The sequence below is a fragment of the Bacillus rossius genome, chromosome 13 (assembly GCF_032445375.1).
Source record: "Bacillus rossius redtenbacheri isolate Brsri chromosome 13, Brsri_v3, whole genome shotgun sequence".
Lineage (NCBI taxonomy): Eukaryota > Metazoa > Arthropoda > Insecta > Phasmatodea > Bacillidae > Bacillus > Bacillus rossius.
In genome coordinates this window covers 5,093,362-5,097,054 of record NC_086340.1, presented here as the reverse complement: position 1 = coordinate 5,097,054, position 3,693 = coordinate 5,093,362, and positions in this window count along the sequence as shown.

The following is a 3,693-nucleotide window of genomic DNA, read 5'->3' as shown; positions in this document are numbered from 1 at the left end:
TGGTTTTTTTAAAAAGTGGTGTTTTATTGTTTTATATCCGGCTCCCGTAATCGTAGTGAAATTATATATATATATATATATATATACATATATATATGTATATAATTATAGTCATAGACTTTTAGACACAAAAAGTTTCATTGAAATCGGTTCAGTAGTTTTCGCGCGATACTCGAACAAACAAAAAAAAAAAAAAATATTAAACTATAGTATAAAAGTTTAAATAAAAAATTACTCATTAATAGATATTTTTAGCTCAATAGTAACACAATCATCTATATAATGATACCAGAATTTATATGAATTAACTGCGTAGTTTTTTTTCTAAAAAAGGGATAAATAAATTTGAGTTATTATTGCATTTGTAAACGATGATGATATTTAAATTTTTAATCAACAGGAAAATTTGTCAACAAACACCGAGCATAAAAAAAAGTGTTACATCCCTGGAAAATACTTTATATCCTCTCATAATTAATTACCAAATTTTGGTAAGAGTTTATCATCTCCAGTATGAGAAATAATAATAAAAAAGGGGGGTTGTCTTTAAAGTCGGTTTACGGACGATAATTTTACACGTCATAAGAAAACATTGATGAAAAATTGCATACTTTTTAAATTTCAAATATTATCTACAGTTTTTGCGAAATTTAATTTAAATAATTTGTTTAAATATAATCACGAACAATTAGTTTTAAAAAAAAGCCCCCCTCAACCTGTTTTGAATATTACAGAAGATTTTCCCGCACGGTGGTTGGCCGGTTCTTGCACGCTCGGCTCAGGCGGAACGTGACAATTTTTTTCGTGCGTGCAGCCTGCGTTCATCGATTTATAAGACGTTATCACGTCAAAAAAAATAAAAACCCTTGTTTCGCGTGCGCAGGGAGCCTGAACCATGACTCTACATCTGCAACTCTACATCTACATCTACATCCGCACGGCGCCCTCTGTTGGGAGGCGTGGAGATATTTGACCTCCTGTCTCTCGCAATGTCTTCATCTGGGGGTTCACCCTCGAGACCCCTCAACCTCATCGCGACTTGCCTGCAACCCCCCCTCCTCATCCAGAAACCACCCCTCGCACAACCCCCTTCCTCCCCCCAACCCTCCCCCCAACCCCCTGAATGATTTAGTCGCTATGGTAACAAGCGACTCGCAACCTGTGAATTTTGAGCAGACACGGCATCAGGGGGCCGTATGAAACTTTCCACTTTCCACGCGGGTCTTTTTCCCCTGCGAAGAACACTGGAGTCATTCCAGGGAAAGAGATGCCGCGCGAGAGGAATTCTGGGAACTTGAGAGCAGGTAGGTACCTACTAGGGAGGAAAAAATAAAAAATTTCCCACTCGCGAAAAACTCTCTAGAAAGAAAACACAACACTGTTTTGGTCACATCGTAAGACGCCGGTAAACACATTTTTCTTCGTCCTTTTTCTGATGCAATTTTTTTTTCTCTTCTTCCGTTTTGCGTCGGTTTATTTTGCCACTCCCTCTCCCCCTCCAAAAAAAATAAGGCCATACACACACGGGCTGTTTATTCTGGGTGGAGGATCAAATTATTTCGGCACCTGGGTGAAGGTTATGCAAAGGCAAAATTTTGGACGCTCGTTCCCGAGGGACCAGTTTTGGAATCCCATGTACAGTCAGTCATCCTGCCAATTTTGTATTTTTACCCCCCGTGGTATTTGTTTTATTCCTCCGGAACCACTAGAGGCGAAACCATTTTAGGACGGTTCCTTAAACAAAATTCCACCCCATGTCAGGGTAAGGTTGCTGATCCCGTAAGGGATGACTTGGCAAAGTAGTAAATTTTACCATTGGGTAAGAACGTTGACAATGACGTTCCACAAACTTACATAAATTTTTTTGATGTGTAATGCCTTAGCTCCCGGTACACGGCATTTGGCGGGACGGAAGCCAAGGAACGGAAACGTGTAACAACCACGGTGCTGCCATCTGTGGCTGATGGCGCGAACCAAAGTTCGCAAAGCCAAAGGCAAAAACTTCCTAGTATTAACTTTTTAATAAATTCTAACAAACGAACAGTATTTTAATAAAAAAAAATATTGTGGAAAAATCAGGTCCAAAGCCGGGATTAAGTTGTTTTTTTCCCAGTATTTTTTTAGTTTTGATCGGGGCAGTTTCATTCGCTCTGCAAATCAAATATCTTAACAGTCGACGTAGCTGCTCTGGCAATGTATTCTAACGGTGGGTGCAGAAACTACGTGTTATTGGCGTCCAGAAATGTAGTTGAAAACACCATTTGCGTATATTTATAACGCTCGGCATTATTTTAAAGAATTGTGGGTTAAATTTTGTGTCCAGAGTTTTGTATTATAAGTGCATTTGAAACAAAGAGAACACACGAATTTGCTCATTACCGAGGTTAGATGTTACTCATCACTGGCGATTACTGAAATATTAGCTCACTTTTTTTTATGTGAAACTTCTTTGCTGAAGGGGCTAAAATTTTCGAGCGTTACAGAAAATTCCGATCGCGTGAGGGTAATAGCTGGGTGCGTGGTGGGGGGAACCGGTAGAGCAGGAGAGTGCGTCAGCGGCGACGCCACTCCAACGCATGCGCTAGCGGTCGAATGGGGGATAGCTACATAGCGGAGCATGCTGTATGCTAGTTGTAACGGTCGGAAGTGGAGACGGCATGGGAAGAGGTGGAAATGACGTAGCAGTGATGCTACGGAATTCTCGAAACTCTGCTTGTGTTTGTCTACTCCTCAGTTTTCGTAACGGCTAACGATTGGCGCTACCATATTTATTTTTATTATATTTAAAGTATACGCAATTTATTTATTCGTGTGGTAAAGAGTTATCGTATCGTACAATTAACTCTATAACTATCATTCATTTTTATGGGAATAGTGTGATTTTAAATAAATAGCTAATCTATAGCTAATAAGCAAGAAGTTTAACTTCTGTCGTGCGTGGACTGCACGCACATATCTTTATTTTTCTGACGTGATAACGTCTTATAAATCGATGAACGCCGGCTGCACGCACGAAAAAGCATTACCCATTGTCACGTTCCGCCTGAGCCGAACGTGCAAGAACCAGGCCAACCACCGCGTGAGAAAAATCTTCTATAATATTCAAACAGGTTAAAGGCGGGCTTTTTAACTAATCGTTCGTGATTATATTTAAACAAAAAAAAATTAAATTTAAATTTGCAAAAAAGACTGTAGATACATAATATTTGAAAAATTAAAAAAGTACGCAATTTTTCATCAATGTTTTCTTATGACGTTATCACTTAAAATTGTCGTCCGTAAACCGACTTTACAGACAACCAGACAACCCCCTTTTTTTTTTAATTTATCAACAATTTCTCGTTTTCCCGAGACATCAGCACCAGCCGTGGTCGTGGGGAAGCCTTTTTTCACAGACGAGAGAGCCAAACGCCCGATCGTGCATCTTCGGTATTTTTTTTTTTTTTCATTGTAACTCATGATGACTAATGGTCCAATTAGGTTAGGTTAGCTACATTATAAATACTTTAAAACATTGTGGACGGTTGATTTGGTTAGGATAGCTACATTAAAGATACTGTGAAATCATGTAAACTGTTTCCTAGCGCTGGATAGCTACATATTAAAAAGTTATTTGCTAAGCAACCATAAAATGATTTTACAGTATTTTTAATGTAGCTATACTTACCTAATATAGCCAACCATCCACAATGT